A 21,439-nucleotide genomic window follows, 5' to 3' on the forward strand; every position below is an offset into this window, starting at 1 on the left:
AATCATCATGCAAATGACCTATTTGGTCCTAGTTCAAACGTACCCTAAATTTCATAAAAATCGTCCAAATGAAATCCAGTTCCCATCTTTGGAATTCATTTTGTATCAGTTCTGTCTTTCCAGTTGACGTGGGTTCCTATTTTAGCATCCCCATCTGGCTGGAATAGGGATCCATATCGGGATTGTGCCTAACCATGTATGTGGTAATCAGTGGAATATCTATTACCTCAATACACTGTAGGATGGCCAGTACGTTATTCAGAGCTGACTAAGTCCATTGATCTCTGCTGGTGCATTTTTGTTTGTAACCAAGGTCGTCCATTCGCCTGGCGTCGTTCAGGGCCGAAGCGAGGAGACAAAGCACTGACTAACCCCTTCATCCTATATACTGCTATCATCATCTATGTGCCAGTGATATTGGCTACTAATCATGGTGAAGCAAACCTGTCATTTTCGATTGCGGATTAAGTTTTTACTTGAAGAGGTGTCAACCTTCAGGGCAGCAGGTACTTCTACCCTCAGCTCCGTGCCTGAATCCAATCACTGCTAGTTACACCTGGTGCTCACTAAAGGCCAGGGACGTCAGCCACTCCCTGAGGGGGTAAACACACCATAATGACGCGTCCGTATTTAATCGAGAAACACACACACACACACCCCGCATGTATATATTAAAATGATGCCGTTTCTTAAAACAATTGGTGGCACCGGAGGAAACAGTCTAAGGCAACGGTGACAGCCATATCTTGCCAAATATAAATGCAGAATCGTGGAGATTCCTCAGTGCAAACAGAGGAGTTCCACATCTGCCTTTTACCGGCTGTACACAACTCCGCATTTCTCGTCCTCTCGGTTCTTCTTACACTTCATTTCCTGGGAAAAACTTCCACTCTTCACTGCCAGACTAGAGCTGGCTGAATCATTCTTACAGCCTATACATTACCACTTTGGTTCCTTTGGCAGGCTGCCAGTATTTTCCACAATCCCTCTCTCTCTCTCTTGCGTACCACATCCTTATGTGCTATTAAACCGGCCCTTTGAAAGTTGTATGCATTCAGCATATTGGCTATTATTATTATTGTTATTTATATATTTCCACGAGTTAGGCGACTGGATGTATCTCCCCCTCCCTCCCTACCACCCGACCCCTTCTTCACCCTCCCCCGGAAATGGAGGGTATTGTCGTAAAGGCCTGTTCAAGGACACTTGACTAGCCATGTAACGGGATTGCCTGAACCAGTATGCAAAGTAGGCTAGAAGTATCTGGATTATTCTCTCTCTCTCTCTCTCTCTCTCTCTCTCAATATGGTGTGATTTATTGTTACTGGAAATCCTTTCTTTCTAGAGAGAAAGAAGATATTAAAGAAACCGTGACTCAGCAAGTGAGAATAAACATAGAGAAGGCATTATTCATATCAGGAAAAAGACGACACCTGTGAATATTATACGTCCTTTCGTGAACAGTGTACTACTTCGGTAATAAAGGTCATTGAAGTTCCTTGTTCCGTCATTTTTTGAAAAGAACGTGTGCACATTTGACCAGAATCTTTCCATCAGCCTACTCTAACCTTGAGTCATAAAGATAAGATAACAAGAAATCGAACGTCCTCGGGCACTTCTGGTTGATCCGGTTCTAAAAACCGATAAACTAAAGAAAGGAGTTGGGATTCTCGGGCACGTGTTCAAGTGTCATGCGTTTGCTTGTTTTCATGCTTGTGCGCTTATGATTCCCGCTGCATTCACAGCCTATGCACGGCGCGCTCCAGTCGTCGTTTGTCAGTGTGGCAATGGCTGTACTACATTCTTTTGACTTCTCACAGGCATGTAGTTTGGTTTGGAACTTTTCACGTTTGCATCTTCGCCCACATTATACCTGGAACACTCATGTTTGCCTGTACACCCACATTGTGCTTGGAAACCCTATAGTTGGATTCACGCCCGCACTATATGCTTGGAACACATTGACAATTGCATTTACTCCCACACTATACTTCAAACGCATTGACAATTTCATATACTCCCACAAAGTATACTTGAAACATTGATAATTACATCTACTCCCACACAATATACTTGGAACACGTTGGACAGTTGCATCTACTCCCACACAAAATACTGGGAACACGTTGACAATTGCATCTTACTCACACATATAGCACAAAACATTGACAGTTGCATCTACTCAAAATATTTATATTTTACTTGCTACCCACATGGGAACAGATGCATCTACTCCCACACAATATACTGGGAACACGTTGACAGTTGCATCTACTCCCACACAATATACTGGGAACACATTGACAGTTGCATCTACTCCCACACAATATACTGGGAACACATTGACAATTGCATCTACTCCCACACAATATACTGGGAACACGTTGACAGTTGCATCTACTCCCACACAATATACTGGGAACACGTTGACAGTTGCATCTACTCCCACGCAATATACTGGGAAACACGTTGTTTGACATGCATATACTAACCCAGTTACAACTCTACTGTGAACCAAACATTGACAGTGCATCTACTCCCACACAATATACTGGGAACACATGCACTGATCTACTCCCACACAATATTACTGGGGACACGTTGACATTGGGCATCACTACAAATATACTAACACTGACATGCATCTACTCCCACACAATATACTGGGAACACGTTGACAGTTTGCATCTCTCCACCACAATATTACTGGACGTTGACAGTTGCACTACTCCCACACATATATGAACACCGTTGACAGTTGCATCTACTCCCAGCAAATATACTGGGAACACACAAATTGCTCTACTCCCCACAAAAACAATATACTGGAACACGTTGACTGCATCTACTCCATTATATACTGGAACACGTTGACAATCGCATCTACTCCCACACAATATACTGGGAACACGTTGACAATTGCATCTACTCCCACGCAATATATTCTTGGAACACGGGTTGACAGTTTGCATCTTACTCCCACGGAATTTATACTTGGAACAAACTTTAAACAATTTGCATCTTATCCCCACGGCAAATATCTGGGAACACTTTAACAATTGCATCTACTCCCACGCAATATAATGGGAACACGTTGACAATTGGGGCTTTTCTTAACTCCCACTTGCTCTTTAAATCCCACCCCACAATATACTGGGAACCCAACGTGGGACAATTCCGCATCTACTCCCACACAATATAATGGGAACACGTTGACAAATTGCATCTACTAAACCACACTACGCAATATAATGGGAACACATTGAAACTTGCATCTACTTCCCAACGGCAATAATTAATTGGGTCCCACCCACAATATTACTGGGAAACACGTTGACAATTGCATACTACTCCCATCGCAATATTAATGGAACCCAACATTTGACCCAATTGCATCTACTCCCACGCAATATAATGGGAACACGTTGACAATTGCATCTACTCCCACGCAATATACTGGGAACACATTGACAATTGCATCTACTCCCACGCAATATAATGGGAACACGTTGACAATCGCATCTACTCCCACACAATATACTGGGAACGCATTAGCAATTTTATCTAGTACTCCCACACAGTATACTCCAAATATGTCCTTCACAATATTTGGATGCTCTAAGTACGTCCCAAAGCATATGTGGGGTCGTTCATCTTAACTGTAAATCACATATGTTCACTGATGTTGACGCTTGTGGGCCCTTTTTTCGTTCGTGAAATACTGTCGTTTCGTCGTGGCCAGTGTTCACAGATGGAAGTCGCACTGTTCATTTTTTTCTCCTTATCATTAATGTGGATAGATACAATGTAGTTATAGCTCGTTGTTCCGTTATATGACTAGAGGGTAGATTGTAATGGGAACGTATGAATCCTGAACGATTAGGAAAGATGGGACTGATAGCCAATGAATTTGAGTGACATACTTAACATCGTTGTTTCTGAATGACAGCAAGGATGGGAGAAGAGGTCGTGGCAGAAGTTAAGTATATCTTAGTTTAACCAGACCACTGAGCTGATTAACAGCTCTCCTAGGGCTGGCCCGAAGGATTAGATATTTTTACGTGGCTAGGAACCAATTGGTCACCTAGCAACGGGACCTACAGCTTATTGTGGGATCCGAACCACATTATATATATCGAGAAATGAATTTCTATCACCAGAAATAAATTCCTCTGATTCCGCGTTGGCCGGGCCGAGAATCGAACTTCGGACCACCGGATTGGTGGCCGAGCGCGAAAACCACTCGTCCAAAAGGAACTACGACATAGCAGAGATAGAACAGATGAACCGTAGACCTTGACGCTTGAATGCAGGAAAAGCATGGCTAACTGGAGAGTCGTAAGTAGTCGATTGCTGCTGGCAAGATCTGAGTAAAGATCGGCGAGTTTTAATGTTAGTATTATGGAACTGCAGAATGTTAGTTGTAGATGAAAACCAGAAAGCTATTTGAGAGTTATAGTTAGTGGTGTGACGGCAAAAGTCGGTCGGAACTATGAAAGTCTTGAGATTGTAATGATCATTGGGAAGTGGAGTTTATTAGTTATTGTGCCGAATAGAATTTTATAGTTTGAGATACTATTTTCCAATGGAAGGGCTTCCTTGAATTCACGTGGGTATCCTCACACTTTAAAAGCTACATAGAAGCAGAGAGTCGGCAGTTGAAAAAATAAAGAATTAAAAAAAAATCAGTATGCATTGTAGCAGTGTATCGAATTCAAAAATGGAATGGCTTCTTTTGATCAGAAGATATTTGACTGCGTTCACAGATCAGAAGATATTTGCGTTCACAGACACCTATATTATTATAGGAGGTCACCATGGCATTTCTGTTAAAAGACGCCAAGGTAATTGAAACCCCTGAAGGAAATGGTCACAGGCTCCTCATGTTGAACAGGTTTAGTAACGTTTTGCAGCAACTTGCGAAGTCCTGTTTGCCCTTGTCGTATGGAAAAGTGGCCAGAGTTGGAAGAGGTGTACACAAGATTATTGATAGGCTCTCGACACACATGCATGCGCCCCTGAGGAACTTGTGCCGTCATAGCACTTATTCAGTGCAATATGGCATTACTTGAGGTTCGTTGCAGCGTCCCTCCGACCCCTAGCTGCAACTACTTTTACTGTACCTCCGGTCATATTCTCGTTTCTTCCATCTTATTGTCCACCCTCTCTTAACAGTTGATTCATAGTGCAACCTTTTACTGTCAATTTCCCGTTTCGGCGCTGAATGGCCTTAGTTGCCCCAGTGCTTGGCATTATGCCCAAGATCTATAAATCAATCACATGCAAGCACTATATGTCTAGAGATATGGGCCGGTGAGGACGCGAGTGCACACCACGGGAATGAAATAGCATTTAATGGAGAAATGATAGATGAGGTGAAATCCAGTACACGCTGTTCTCTTGTTGAGATCTAATGAAAGACTAAGAGAGAGAGAGAGTGGTCGGTCTGAATAACATATAGAAATCAAATGGTGAACTTGTGTACGAATGCTGGGGTGGGTATACGTCATTTAGTTGGATTTGGATTGCGACGCCTATGTGGAAGTTGAATCGTTGGATAACAAACAAACAAACAGATTTTGATTTATGATTGAAATGGCCGGATGATGACGATAGAAATTGAATCGTGAAGGAAATAGCGGAAGTTCCATATGTAGATGAGTTATTGGTGGAAGGGAGACGGAGACGTTTTGGACAACTTTTGCGCATCCTTCCGGTGCAACAGTCAGTAGGTGACAGTGTCGGGTAGCTGGGCATCCTGTGGGCACCCATAGGGTAGGAAGACTCACACACCCACGTTCCCGCGAACGGGGTTAGAGGCCGTTAGTACATGTCACGTGGTGGGTGCACTGTAGGCATTACTGAAGGGTCTTTGCAGCGGCCTTTCGGACCCCAGCTGCAACCTCATTTAATCCTCTTACTCGACCTCCGTTCGTATTCTCCTTCTTCCATCTGACTTTCCACCCTCTCTCTAACTTTTGAGGTTTTCCTCCTTTTACAGCTTTCAACGCTATCTGCTCTCAATTTCCCTTTCAGCGCTGAATGGCCACATAGATCCCAGCGCTTGTCCTTTGGCCTAGATCTTTTATTCCATTCTGCAGACCTTCTTGGATGAGAAACTGAGAGAAGGGAAGCTGGAGGTAGGTGCTGGAGAATTGTGGGTGATAACACAAAGGCTTAGGACTTGCATCAATGACGAACTCAAAGGCGAAAATGATGATGATGTGATCTATGAATGCCATTTCTTGCGGCCTTGCTGTCGAAAACGACGCAAGTTTATAAAAGCAACCGCTACCCTCTCCCTATTGGCCCCGTCAATACGTACAACAGGTGACCAGGTCCGACATCCGTTGCGCTTCGCAGACGTCGTCGCGTCTCTCTCTCTCTCTCTCTCTCTCTCTCTCTCTCTCATGCTGGATTTTGCTCAATGCAATGGGTATCGCGCCCTTCCCCTTTAAGACTAGATCCGTTCACTCGCATCTCGCAAACACCCCCCAACCCCCCTTCCTTGCCCTCTGTCCAGTCTCTCTCTCTCTCTCTCTCTCTCTCTCACATAAATATGCAATGCAATGGAGCTATGTGGAGAGAGAGGCTCGCCAGGCACTTGGCACTCGGCACTGCTTGCAAGAGGTAGAGACCACGTGTTAGCAGGGGAAGGGGGCCGAAGAAAAAGTAGTGCGAGAAACCAACACTTTATTCTTTTAATTTTCGTTCTAGTATTATTTTAGAGGACGTCTCTCTCTCTCATACTATGCAATGTTAACCTCTCTCAGTCCTGTTACTGTCCCTCCTTTCATATTCTCTTTCTTCCCTCTTACTTTCCACCCCCACTTAACGATTGATTCATAGTGGAACGAAGAGGTTTTGAATCCTGTTACACCTTTCGAACCTTTCTACTCTGTTTCCCCCTCGGCGCTGAATGACCTCATAGGTCCCAGCGCTCGGCATCTGGCCAAAATTTTCATATTCCATTCCATGACCGGGGACTGGAGCTGTCCTTCAAGAGTATATTCCTAAACACGAGTATTGCTAATGAATCCCAGGGGCTCGTATTAAAAGGGTACAGGGTAATGTTCATTTTCCCTCCGCAGTCAGGAGAGGGCGAGTGATGTTGTCCCATTGCAAAAGGCTGTGTGCCACAAACTACCCTGCTAATCACCATAGTCGACGTGACACTGACATTTCTTCCAAAAAGGACGTCACTTTTTAAACAGGATCTCCGTGGAACCCTCAGTTGCGTGTGACCACTGACGAGTAACGCGTGACACTGCACTTAATGCTCCAATGAGTAGGATACACAACACTGCGGATCAGTCAAACAGTCAGCGATCAAAATCCTTCAATTGGCTGTGAAACTGGAAAGTTGCCTCGTTTTCGCCAATGCTTTCGACAAATGTCATCATATGATGATACGAAACAAGCTACCAAAAAATCGAAACATCCGCTGCTGGAATTGTTTTCACAGTCAACCTGCATATGAGATGTCCGCTAAGGAACAGTTATCGGTCTCGTTCAGTTTATTGTAATGAGTGATAAGGACAACTTTCAAATCACTAATGGTCGATCTCGTGCCTAGTTCTAATCAGACTCGCGTGAAAACTACAGTTTCAAATGATCTACGCATTATAATCTTCCCTGGCCACAGTTAGTCAGGATAAGAAGTCAAGAAAGTTCATTTATTATTTCCATCTCCGTTCATATTATTTTTCTTCCGTCTGACTTTCTGCTCTCTAACAATTGCTTCCAAGTGAACCTGCGAGGTTTTTCTCCCGTTACACCTTCCAAACCCTCTTACTGTCAGCTTCTCTTTCACCGCTGAATGGCCTCATAGGTCCCAGCGTTTGGCCTAAATCCTTATTCTATTCCTACAATCTTAGAATTGGCTTGAAAGGCCACACCTCATCCTGCTCGGTGTCACAACCCAGCCGGGATTGGTTGCTCTTCTCTTCTATCATCGTTGGGTATTGCAGCGCTGCTGCTCCTAACCTACGGATTTTGTACCTCGCTGTATATCGACCATCACGATTTTACACTGCACCTATTGAAGCTTTAGGTGGTCGAGTCCTTGAAAGAGCCAAGATGTGTCACCGTCTTTTTCAGTGACCCCGTTGTAGGGCGTATTCTAACTCGACTTGGCAGTTTGTATTCAACTTTGAAACCACATCCAACGTCATTGCATTTAATAACTGCGATAAGTAGTATGAAGTATAACCTGGTGGCATGTACCTCAGTTGCTTTTTCCGAATCAAAACGTGACGAATTAGGAAGGAGAGGGCATACGGTTTCAACGCGCGCCATGCCATGTCTGTCTCGGTGGTAAGATCGATGAGTCACCCAAGGGTTCAGGATTTTTGTTAGCGAGGAAAAGAAGAAAAAAGATGACTAAGGAGCTTGCTTCCGCTGCCATCTCTTTTGTAGCAAAGGCTTTATGTGTTTAACGAAAAAAATACAAGTTTGCCTTCTCTGATATCCAGTTTCTTTCTAGGAAAAGAAAAATGCGGTCATTCCTTCGGGCCTGCACGGAACGAAGCCTCATATGCTCATAAGAGAGTTTGAATCTTATAATAATATTCATCGACTTGGGATTCTTAATTCTCTTTTTCTCAGCTCTAGCCACACTCGGGGTCGCTGAGCCTTTTTTCCATGTTTCTCTATCTTATGTCCTCCCGGCGTTTGTTCCCGTGATTCTCGTATCTTCTCGAATCCACTCCCTCCTTCCTACTTGGAGGCCTCCTCTCCTATGTGTCCCGTGCACTATACTTCCGTTTCCATGATGACTGAGGGAACGTGTCGCTCATCTTCCCTCCTCATGAGAGATGTTCAGAACCATATCAGTCATTTTGACTCGGGCCTTTTTTTTTTTTTTTTTTTTTTTTTTTTTTTTTTTTTTTTTTTTTTTTTTTTTTTTTTACAATTACCTGACTTTTGCTGATCCCCTGAAGTGTTCTACTGCTATCTTACTCTTCTCGTCCCTATATTCATTCACCTAAGCTGTTTCTAGCCACCGCTTCCTCTACCTTGGCCCTCCAACCTTATAGGAACAGTCTTGTCGCAGAATATACGCCTTGTATACCACCATCCAAATATTTACTTGATTAACCGGGTTGGTAAAAAAAAAAAATGGGATTTCTGTTTGCGTGAGTGTGGACACATTCTTATCGGTGGCCTTCTAGAAATTGACCGTCTCACTGAGGTTTTCCCTCATTGTGCCAGCAGCCTTATTGTGTATGGCTCGTGTTTTCCTGGGGTCGCACAGTGAATTTCCGTTGGCCATCCCTAGTCACTGCCGGTGCCAAGCCCGGATACACGAGGGTTCGGGTCAGGAAGGGCATCCGTTCTTAAAACATCTCCCAAATCCAACCATGAAATAAGCGATTAAAGAAGAAACAGCCGGACGACTCTTATTAGAACAGCAACCCCGTCTAGGGACTAACTGAAAAGAGGATATTTAGATGAAAAGTAGTATCTTTTAACATTATCATCACTTTTCTCATGAAGTTTGTGAAAGCTGTGACTAAATTCAATGAAACACCTTAAGCAAGCAGGTACATGTAGGGAATCCTATGGCTTGGAAATATGATTATTCCGGGACCAGGTAGTGGAATAAGTTCTTTCTTCATTGAAGTCATGATATAACAGCTCAGAGCATTCCTCGAGATAGAGATTCTAGTGATCTTGAAGTACTCGATTCCTATCACATGGACCCGAAAGTGCTGTCGTCGTAGCTTATCATGTGTACTCGAGTAATAAGGAAAACATGCGGGGACGCCCCATTATAAAATATATAAACGTATATAAAAAAAGTGTATATATATATATAAATATTACATTTTATATAATATATATATATAGATATATATGTGTGTGTGTGTGTGTGTGTATTTAGTACATATTATATACGTATACATATATATATATATATATATATATATATATATATATATATATATATATATATATCTATATTATACTAATATATATCTATATATATATATCATATAATATAGTGATAAATTTGGTCATGGTGACGGGACAGTAGTAAATGTAGTGTCTGTACAATTTGTTTTGGTTGTAACGAAAACGTTTGGTATACTTATATTCTCAGTTGCCAGGAGACAAATTGATATAAAGTTTAAGAAAATGCTGGTTGTAGAATTACAGGCGCTTCACAGATTAAATGTTTTTGTTGACAAAATGTACAACACTGAACGGAATTCGAAAATTCCCCTGTGATGTTCAGTAACGAGACTACAATGACAGCTTCCACAGCCGAGTGTTATGGAAGATTTTGCGTCGCAAGGTCATTACAATGAAATGTATAAAGCTATTTGGAATTGTCCATTAATGAAGTAGATAATAAGTTAAATGGTTATGGAGTCTTGTGTGGTTGAATTTGGATATCTATTAGATTTTGTAATGGCAAAATTGGCGGGAGACGACATAAGCATATAGAGAAATGAGACGTAAAATATGAGGAAAGCCGAAGTCATGAGGACAGCGTTTTCATAATGAAAAGTCATTGGAAGCAAAAAGGATTAGTGTGATTGGAACATTTAGGAACAGCATAGGTTCTCTCGAGTCGGAATTCAGTGGAAGGGAAAATCTAGGTAAATCAGAAGGGGGGGCAGGCTGAAATAGATTTCAGACTCAAATGGATTGAAATCGGGTATGAAAGTAAGATTCGATATCCAAGTCGAGTATGGTCTATATTTCTGCTGTACGGGCATGGATCATGATGTGACAGTGAAACTGTTTGTTAGATTTGACAATGAAACTTCAGGGAAATGTCAGAAGTCAGGTAGCAGGGCAGTTAGAGTTGATACCATAAGGCCTAATAATGTCGTTCCAGATGAAGATGAGATATGCCGTTCGGGCAACTCTCAAGAGGACAGTCTACGTCCTAGTGACTAGTGTCAGCTGGGTTCCAGTGGCCACTAGAAGAGCTGGGAGACCCTGTCCTCTGAGGTGAGCTGCAGGGGGGGGGGGGGGTGGTGAGTCATGAAGATTCAAGAAAAAATGTGATTGGCGTCATTTCATGTAGGTCATTTGGATTCCGCCGAGTTCGAGCGGATGATAACTTCTGTCACGGAAATGATGATAGTCTCAGTAGGAAAAGAAAGAAGAGTAGGTTCGGAAGGAACCACCACATTTTATTTGCGACGCGTCTCGTTGCTTCTTCATAACATTTTCAGGCCTAAAGGAGACATGACGGTATTTTAATGGTTAAAAGATCTTACAATCATTATTGGCTGACAAAGCTGAGTCAAAAGTAACGGCAATAAAGATAAATGATAGAATCTTTGAAATGATTTACAATGGCTTAAAACTACTTAGTGGAAAAAACAAGAGGTGGAAAGTTTACACTATATAATTAATGTATATTAAAAGCAAGGAGTAAGACGATTGTCAAGGATAAGATCTGGTTTCTTAAAAAAAATATTTCTGTTGACTCATTCTCAATAATGATGCTTCACTAAAAGTACCAAAACTCTTTAAAAAAAATTCCTTTGTACTCTATAAAATCGATGATCTGGTTGGCTAGGCCAGCAAGCAGCCAGTACGAGGAGAAATGCCATTGCCATAGTGTTCGGAAGATCTTTCCCGGACTGACCTCTTTGACTGGCTAATATATGTAGGTGGCGCTACAGGCATCACACTTGTAGTAAATCTAGGCGATGCCAGATGAAAGGTCTGAAGGCAGTTTAACCTTAAAGTTTAACAACGCTTGAATAGTACGGTTATTGGTAAATATCAACGTGGGGTTAATGTGGGAAAAGCTATACTTGAACTTATATATGAGTTCTCTTGTAGCGTATTTAGAACAAAGAAGGACCCGTTTGGTAATTGTGCCGCTACGCAGGACTCGAGTTGTTGCTTCACTCCAGAATAATGCAGTGGGTATTTGGGCAGCTCTGCTCTCACAGAATAATGGTGTTGTTTGATTCGTTGTGAAAGTAGTTTTCCAGTTTATCCGTAATAGTATATGTTATCACACCTTTTACAAGGAATTTCGTATTTGCAGCCAGAAGCATCTTTTGACTTTTTTCATTAATAAACTCAACATTAAAATTACGGAAAGCAAAATCTGCGTTGAAGAGCTTTAAAATTCCAGGAATTCCTAAAACATTTTGTCGTACGGTAATTTGAGAATGTTATGGTTACTAGATTCAAGTTTGTCATTAGTTAAATAAAATGTTTTCCTAGCTATTTTCCTTGCTATATCTACCAAAGTCCTTGGGTATTTAGTTTCAATGCAATATCGTAAATAATTTTGCTCTTAGCGTCAATAAACTGTGGGCTACAGACACGCAGAGGCCTTAGGAACATCCCAGAAAAAATTTATAATCAAACATTTATTGACGCTGAGGTTAAAACTATTTGTGATATTGCCTTGAAACTTAAATATTCAAGGACATTAGTAGATGTAGCAAGGAAAAGAGCTAGGAAAACATTTTAACTAATGACAAACTTGAGTTTAGTAAGCTTGACATTCTCAAATGACTGTATGATGAAAGGTTTTTAGAAATTCCTGGAATTTTAAAGCTCTTCAGCGTAAATGTTGTTTAACGTAATTTTACTGTTGAGAGTTTAGTAATTAAAAAAAATTCTAAAGATGCTTCTGGCTGCATATACGAAATTCTTTGTAAAAGGTGTGGTTAAATCTATGACAGACAAACTAGAAATTTACTTTCACAACGAATATATATATAGATATATATATATATATAGATATATATATATATGATATATATATATATATTCTGTGAGAACTGGTCAAATATCGAATGCATTATTCGTATATATGAGAGATTTGGAACTGAAGGGAAACAAGATCCTTAGTCCCGTGTAGCGACTCCGTTAAAAGTCAAATAATGGAAGTATTTTAAATATAAGTCTTGGTTTGTTTAAACTCTATGCTTTCATAATTTAAAAAATAAACAGAAAAAGTTGCTTGATAAATTTAAGCAATAAAATTAATATAGTAAGTTTTACACGTTTTTGGATTTTGTATGGTTAAGCTTCCGTGTCTTTTATGGTTGAATCTATGGTTTTAGTTTGTGACCGCGTGAGTGATCCTGGATTGTCTCATTGATTTTTAAACTTTTTAAAGTTAACCATCTGGTACTCTTGCTCTTTATGTTAACCTTGTAACCCTCTTTCCAACTGCATTTCATTTGTTCCCGACGATGCCCGAATCAACTGGAGGAAGCGCTTGCTACTGACCTTTTGCCTGTCATTTTCCTGTGATTTTTTTAACTTTCATAATTGTGTATACACACACACACATATATATATTGAGAGACTGGAGGTTTTCCTGTCAATACGTTGTACGTAGAAGAAAACCGTAGGCAATCAGATATACCGGAATTAGAGGCGTTCAGTTTCCCACTTACGTACTTGGCCGCGATTCCCGGGATTAATGGTCGAAAGAACGTATCGTTTCTGCGATATTTTTAACGCCCGATGGAAATTCTCGTCTCCTTTTTTTTTCTTTCTCGATCCAATTCAATAATAAATTCGCTCGGGCTCCAGCAAAAGTTTTCCTATGACAAGTATTTCTAGGAGAAGGATGAGTCTGTGGTGACGTCATTCTGTTGGTGCTTGTTTCTTCTCGGTAATAGGCTGATGAACGGTGACGCATTTGGCTACGTCATGATTTGCCCCCCCCCCCCCCCCATATCTCCATCCACTAGTCACTCCTCCCTCGCTCTCTCACACACGTCAGCTGCTGTAAAGCCACGTGATGGCTGCGTGAGAGATTATGTCAAAAGATTGTCATTTTAGGTCTTTTCTTTGCCCATTCGTTTAGTTTTATTCTGGATTTTGCTCTGCTACTTTGTCTTCAAAGTAATCTCCCTCAAAGACGCAATGTATTTTTTTTTTTCCTTTTTGCGAAACTCCTACGTCAGCGCATATACTGAGAACTGCCAACAGTGGTGCCATAGTTGCCATTTACCAATTTGTTTGTCAAATTTTTATCGTGAATGTCAACGTGCTATATTGCTCTGTTCCTCTGGAAATGGTACTCGCCCTGCATTGAAGTGTCAGCGTTATTTAAGAATCTTAAAGAAACTGGACATTATATTAAGGATTTGTTCAATTAAATGTGTGCATGACACATAGTTTGTGTAGTTACCAGATGTTGCCAGATTGTATACGTTCTACCCATCCATTGGCAGAAGAAGAAAGACTTCGTTTCTTGTGTCTGTGTCGTTGGCTGCTGCTGGCAGTGATTGTCCAAGGTAGAGATTGCGTAGTGTATTGAAAGTTATTCTCCCTCTCCCCCTCTAGCATTTCCCACACGGGCCTCGTTGCTCTACGTTGTCTTGTGTGTGTGGGGGGTTGGGGGGGGGGGAGATGTTACAAAGGGAGTTGCTCCGCCCCTGTTGAGCACAGTCTGAGCTCGGTCGTCAAACGGACGCTTCGTCGGTGGTGGTGATGGTGGTTCCCTAGCTGTGTTTGGATAAAACGTACCCTTCGATTCCTCCTAACTGTGATAGTGAAAACCTCGTTTCGTGTTGTTTTAGCTCCGTCCTAGTTTTATAACACGTGTAAAGTTTTAGAATCGGGCCAGTTTCACTTTTTACGCATTGATTGTACCAACGGACTCCTAGCCTGGTCTATGGTAAAATTCGAGTGGTGTCATGGTAGCCTAAGAAGCTATGTTCGAAAAGTGTTCGGTCTCCTGTGTTCATTTTCTAGAAGCCGAAGAAAGTGAAAATAAGTGAGCTGGGTGGGAGTCCGATTTCGTCATCTCCCTTATAGATTGCTACAGCATATGGTAAGTCAGCTGTGAGATATTTCCTGCGGAATAAACGTTAGAATGTTCTTTGTTCGGCCGTTTCCTCTGGCAATTTGAAGGCTGGCGTTTCTTACTGTTTTGTTGTTTCATTATTATATGAATGTGTATCTATATTATTATTATTATTCTAGATTTTAAAGGTTGTAGAATGTTTTGCATTCAATAACCTATAACTAGAAGTTGTGGAAGTGCTTGCCTGTGGCTAATGTGATGATAATGTTTTATTTGCATGACGATTGATATCAGGATTTCGATCAGGTTAATGTAGTGTAGTTGATTCTTTAAAATCTTATCTTGCGTTAAAGATGTACCATTTATCCAGAACAAATTTCCATTGTGCTTTAGTACGACGCAATTTTTTTCTGAGTCATGCCAAGCTGCTTGCTTCTATTTGCTTCATCTTATTATATGAAACGAAGTCCATCTCCTACGCGCTAAGCGAATCTACCTAAAGCAAATAAATAGATCTGGCGCCTTTGGGAAATAAAACCTTTTTTGAATGTTAGATCTCCCAGGGTCGACTCGAACCCACCTCGAATAGTTATTAGCTGTTGGCAGCGGGATGTGGAAGGCCAGGGATCCGACTGATTCATTGTTTCTGTTATCACATTCACCAAATGGCCATATCTGTTGATAAGGGCTTATTTGTTCAAAGGATATCGCAAGTTCTGATGTAACGCGAGGAGAGAGAGAGAGAGAGAGAGAGAGAGAGAGAGAGAGAGAATCAGCTGGGTCACGCTGGCGATACACAGACTGGACTCTCCCTTCCCGATGATGCAACACTTGACCGAGGAAGATTCTACCGTTCTGTTTCCTTGAGGTGCAGGTGTGTGTGTGTGTGTGTATATGGTGATTTAATAGTTGGAATTCCAAGAAGGAAAGGTGTAATATAATTTTACACCTCTTCCGCCTATGATGTTCTTATGGATGTAGTATTAGTTTTTTGTCGTAGATTTAACTAGATGAGGATCACCTCATTTCAAGATAAAATAAGCTGTCGACTTGCCCCTCTTCCGAGGTCAGAATCCGGAGATTTTAGACATTAAGGTTAGCGTTCAAAGTGACTCGGGATTCTTGGCAGAAAGGTTATGCATCTCTCGCATCCACCTGCTTTCTCAAGATCCGCGATGTCTCCCTCGTGGTGTGATCTGTATCCAGTTCCATTGTAGCCCGCTGAGATCGCGACAGGAAGGTCTGTGGTTCGTGCATGGCCTTGCCAAATCCAGTCGACGGGAAATTCATTATTGTCGAATTGACTTCATTCGCGGGCGTCTTGTCTTTTGGGAACGATAGCCTCATATGCGGATAAAAGTGCAAATAGGAAGACGACCAACTTGCCCGTTTTGTGGTGTTAGTGCTGCTGTGGATCCGTTTTCCTCAGCCGACGAGGAGGAGGAGGAGGAGGAGGAAAATTCCACCTGGAGCCCCGGGGTTGTTCTCAAAGTGGGTCTCGTATATGGATGGGTGGCCTCCGTGTCGGACACAGGCTCGTTTGAGGCCCCTTGAACATGAACGTGGGCCGTTTTATCGGGGAAAGCGTTACCATTGGCTTGTCACGTTTATTGTTTCCAGTTTCTGTTATTTATAAGTTGTTCAGAGGAATCTTCCTTATAAACTTATCCAGGTGAACGTGAGCGTATTTCGAAGCAGAAAAGGCTGAAGCGTTTTGATATGCCTGATTGCGACTCTCTCTCTCTCTCTCTCATTGTTACGGATTTGTTCTACACCCGGAACCTGCGCCATACGGTGGAGGAACACATGTTTGTGGCATTTGCAGCATTTTCATATAAATGGTTGAAAAGATAGAGCTCAATCCTACAGCATTATATATATATATATATATTTATATATATATAGTATATATATATATATATATATATATATATTACCTTAATAGGTATAAACTATAGGCATGGGTACTTTATTATAATTAACCTTCATCTCTAATTTAAGTTTTCACTTGTTATTGTGTTAAACAATGACAGTTAGCTAGTTGTGTACCGTAAAATAGGTTTTCTTCACGAGTCAGCTTTACTGTAAAAGTAAGAGTACGGTTCTAGTGAAATCGACCAGAAGAGGCAGAACTTGACTTTTCTTTGTGCTCTTGTGATTCATGAGAAGAAGAGAGGTCTTGTCTCCTGCTGTGTATTCCTGCCGCCACGTGACTGCGGCATGCTGTGCTAGAAGAGGGCAGGTGAAGTCTTGTCTACGATGTCTTTTGAGATGGTTTGTCTCCTGTCGGTTCGAGAAGACGTGTCACGCGCTCACATTCACGATGGCTGTGATATTTCATTGAGATCGAGGACTCGCTGTGTTTTGTGAACAGAGCTTGTGACTTTTCTTCAAGAGGTGGTTGTAGGTAGCCTAGTCGAGAGTATAGGTTGTATCTTAACATTGGTTAAGGACTTTACTTTTTGCTTTGGTATGGTTATTGATAAACTTAATCTGTTTGGGTAAGAAGCTACAAGCTGTCTTAGCCAGGACTGTTAGCTTTCGTCCTTAATTTGGCTGCTAGTGTGCAGAGCCCAGTGTGTCATTTGTGTGTGTGTGTATTGGGGGGCGGGGGGGTTTGCTCGAACAAGAATGGTAATCCTTGTGTTTAGTTCCCCTTCAAATAGTTTATGTATGTGTTGTCTTTTTGTGAAGTCATCCATTTGGCTTTATTTTGTTTTTATGTACACAAGGATCCGCCCAGGATTTGGCCTAAGTCCGCCTTGATCTGTGTGTGGTATTTAAGGAACGGGAGTCTGTAACAGATTGGACGGAATGCCCCTCTTAGGAGAAACAGACGTGCAAATGGAAGAGCTGAATTGTATCCTTAGAGACATCCTTAATATTATTAGGCGAAGGATAACATTCATAAAAATAGGTGCAGAGAAAAGGTGTAGAAGATGTGAGTGAGTGAGTTATCCAAGAGGGCTCCTTTTTGCCTTCTTACCCTGCCAAGGTCAATAAGAGTGATGGCGGAGGTAAGTCGGTAGGCAGGGCCTGTTCTCTTACCTTCGTATGTATGACGGCGAGCATCGTGCGTCGTGTAGGTAGGTAGCCGATGAAGGCGGCCACTTCCACGGGATGGTAGAGGTCACGTTTCTCCCGGAGGCTGGTGGCTGCCATGCCAGGGAAGTCGCAGCAGCAGCAGCAGGGACCGGCCAAACCCTCCCGATGATGGTGATCGAGGATTCTAACAAGATCTATCTTTACGTCAACTGAAAAAGTCATCCGTGGTTGGACTATTTATTTAGTAGGGCTGTGGTCGTTTTCCTTGTGCTGTGGGAATGATTAGTGTGACGTGAACGAGGGTTTCATCATTCGCAGAATCCTATATTTTGATAAGAGGAGCTTAACACGCGGACTTGATTGATTGCTATGTAGTATATATGTAGTATATCTTGGACGTTGCGTATACATCAACAAGATGGAAATTTCAATTCTAAATGTCATCGTCAGTATGGAGGGAACTCGTAACATAGTTATTCTAAGTGGACGCAGAGTCTGTGGGACATGACAACAGGGTCTTTCATTCTCAAGGAATTGTGGAACGGAGATGCCATCAACAGACAAGTATATGCAAGTATAAAGAGAAGAACAGTGGAGAAAAGGCAAGAAAAACTGATGGAAAGGGCCATGTCACTTGGAGATGTTCCCTGGCCTCTTATGTCCATTGTTTAGTTTCTGTGCCTTTGCTGTTCCCTTTTGTCCAAGCCCCCCCCCCCCCCCCCCCCCCCTCTCTCTCTCTCTCCTCTCGTCTCTCTCTCCTCTCGCTCTCGTCTCTCTCTCTCTCTCTCTCTCTCTCACACACAACTAGTCGTCACACTCACATATTTGTTTCTGGATTATCGGGGGGTTTATGTTGATCACAGGTGAGGAAAGAGGTCATTCAATGTTGTTTTCAGGTGTTTGTGGTGTGCTTATAGATAGATCAGTTGCTTGAGAACCCAAGGGTTTAGAAAATAAACGTTTACGTAGAAATTTGCCCAACGAAATCTCTGAACTTCCCAAGAATGGTTAGGTCACTGAACTCTAGGTAGAGATGCGAATGTGGCCCCTTCACCCACCAAATGAAGAGGGCGGAAAAACTCGAATGTTTATGCTTGAAATGAGCGCTATAAGCATTTGCACTGGAAAGGTTTCACTTATATTTATGGACTCATTTGACTGGGGATGATGGAAATAGTTCATATCAGAATCATGTCATCGAAATTGTTTTGCTGGTATCGTAGTTCTCGACCTCGCTTCGTTATTAAAACCAGTGATGATTGTTACTGTACTTTGAGGGGCAAAATGTTGTGTGGATCATAAGTTATGATTTGCTTTTATATTCCAGCGGTCCCCTGAGCAGGTAGGAGGTGTGTTGAAAGTACACAAGGTGCTACGTCATGAGAAAGGCTGTAGTGCGTTGATCCATAGCAGTCCATTTTTCTCAGGATATGTTTCAGTGGTGTGTTCTCTGTTGGTGGGAGCGCAATCCACAAGGTGTTGGCACTTTGCCTGATTTTGTTTTCTGGGTGCCTTCTTTCAAGATTTTTTAGTTAGTGATTGTTCAGTTTCATTGTAGTAATCTTCTGTTCCATTATATACTTCATTTTATCCGATTGTATTCTTATTAACTTTGTTCCATCACAAACTTCATTTTATCCGATTGTATTCCTATTTACTTTGTTCCATCACAAACTTCATTTTATTCGATTTTAGTCTTGTTTACTTTTGTGGTGGCGTGAATAACTTCATATACTTTTAGATACAGTTTATTTTTGTGTAATGTCTATTTTTCAGTGGTTTTGTTAACATGTTCCTCATTTCTCCTATTTATAGACATCATTGATGTATATCGTTTTTCCCTTTTCATCTTGAGTTTTGTGTGGAAGGGCTTTCACAGGCTGCTACAATATTGAAATGTTCTTACTTTTGTGAAGTGTTTGTTGTCTTCAGTGCCCCAGGGATGGTTGTGTGCTATGCAGGCATTTGTGGGCGCCCTTGGCACAAGGGCAGGACGGGTATTTTAGAATGTTGGCAGTCTAGCTCAACACAACCTGCATGTGAGCTCCGCAGAAACTTTATTCTGGCATCTAAAGTTTGCATTCAAAGTTAGATGCAGATCAATGTTGAAAATAATTTTCATGATGAAAGAGGTGTTTCTGGTCCAGTTGGATTCCATGTACTATCAGTTGTAAAGTAATCCATCCACATTCTCGCGTGTCTGGATGGAAAGGCAAATTATATACAGTTTTCTAATGAGTTAATGTCCATTAATTCTTTTTTTTTTTTTTTTTTTTTTTTTTTTTTTTTTTTTTTTTTGGGAGGGGGGGATTGGGCCAGCCAATCGTTCCCTAACAAAAGAGAAGGTAGAGGCTGAAGAATTGCCTTGGGTTTGTGGCTTCATTCCTTGTTTTTGCCTGCCGTGAGAGAGAGAGAGAGAGAGAGAGAGAGAGAGAGAGAGAGAGAGAGAGAGAGAGAGAGAGAGAGAGAGAGAGAGGCGGGAGGGTTTAAGTAACGTTCCAAGAATTTTGGAAATTCAAGTCGGACTCGACCATGGAGTGGCTGGAGGCTATGCCTCTGGAAATCGATAAGATGTTGAGTTGTTGCTGCAGGTCACTGGGACTCTGTTGGAACTTTAAGTCCCAAACTTCACGGATCTGTGTGTGTGTGTGATTTGTCGGTATGAAGCCTTATGCATGTTGGAAATACATGAAAATATGTTTATATAAACACAGTTTCATGTATAACAGTGACAGGAATTTTGGAAGGTTTCTGCGCTGATTTTTTTTTTTTTTTTTCCCTAAAACGTTGTCCAAAATTTTATTCGTAAGAAGAAAGTTTCATTACACATATACACACGAGAGAGAGAGAGAGAGAGAGAGAGAGAGAGAGAGAGAGAGAGAGAGAGAGAGTACGGAAAACGCTGCGATATAAACGATTGACTTGGCTACAAGTAAATTAAAAAAAGCAAGTGCAAGATCTTGGCCTTTATTCAGATACATTTCAAGCGAAGGCTTGTACAGACAATGAATCCAAAGATTTCAATGGAGGTTGTTTGATACCCAACAGCTCTATTGAAACAGTTTATAATCATTTGAATGCGTGCAAAGGTCATTGCTATTGAGGGTCTTCAGGTGAGGAGCAGCAGCTGTGTAGGATTAAATCGGGTAACTGGATAAACGGAGGAAAGGCAAAGGCTAATCACTAGGATTACTCAGATTTCGTAGTACTCTCTCTTCGGACGTCAGTTGCAGAATGATGGGGTCGAGAGGTGGTTGTTTTCTTTCGATATACCGCTCTTAATGCAGACCCCTTGAGAGTTCGCCCACAGTTTTGACGTCTTGTCGTTAAACTAGGGGGGGGGGGTGGCAATTAATTTTATGTTGATATTCACGCAAGTGCTCAAAAACATCTTGTACCGTTACGTCAGTTTCCTCGTGGATATGAATGAATTCTCTTGTAGGGTCCATTTTGTATATATTCTACGTGTTAACATTATTAACATGTCTTTTAACATGTTTTTGAATTATTATAACTACTGCTAATATTGAACGACCCAAAATCGCCAAGTTTGGCAGATGATGGAAGGAAGAAACTGCTGGTGGTCGTGGAAGGAACTTCTCTCCCCTCCTCCCTCTCTCCCCCTTGGGGAGGTGTTGC

At 41.7% G+C, this 21,439-nt stretch overlaps 1 protein-coding gene across 6 annotated transcripts in view; it reads left to right on the forward strand.

The window, feature by feature from the left end:
• Positions 1 to 21,439, forward strand: part of LOC135195057 (uncharacterized) — a 153,326-nt gene that overhangs the window by 115,670 nt on the left and 16,217 nt on the right. Inside the window, exon 1 of one of the 6 annotated variants that reach the window (XM_064221408.1) lies at positions 14,375 to 14,782. The exons of the other annotated variants lie outside the window; for them this stretch is intronic. The gene's annotated coding sequence lies outside the window, so the exon portion shown is untranslated. Of the gene's footprint in view, positions 1 to 14,374; positions 14,783 to 21,439 lie in introns of those variants that run through there. 6 annotated transcript variants of the gene reach the window in all.

The sequence above is a fragment of the Macrobrachium nipponense genome, chromosome 15 (assembly GCF_015104395.2).
Source record: "Macrobrachium nipponense isolate FS-2020 chromosome 15, ASM1510439v2, whole genome shotgun sequence".
Taxonomy (NCBI): domain Eukaryota; kingdom Metazoa; phylum Arthropoda; class Malacostraca; order Decapoda; family Palaemonidae; genus Macrobrachium; species Macrobrachium nipponense.